Genomic DNA, 210 nt, shown 5'->3' on the forward strand with positions numbered 1-210 from the left:
GACCCCAAGCCCTTGGTTCCCCTAAACCCTTGCCCCCACAGACCCCAAATCCTTGACCCCCATAAACCTCAAGCCCTTGACCCCACAGACCCTAAATCCTTGACACCTCAAACCCTTGACCCCCATAGACCCCAAATCCTTGGCCCCTCAAGACCCCAAGCCCTTGGCTCCCCTAAACCCTTGGCCCCACAGACCCCAAATCCTTGGCCC

The sequence above is a fragment of the Calidris pugnax genome, unplaced genomic scaffold (genome assembly GCF_001431845.1).
Source record: "Calidris pugnax isolate Ruff unplaced genomic scaffold, ASM143184v1 scaffold416, whole genome shotgun sequence".
NCBI classification, from domain to species: Eukaryota; Metazoa; Chordata; class Aves; order Charadriiformes; family Scolopacidae; genus Calidris; species Calidris pugnax.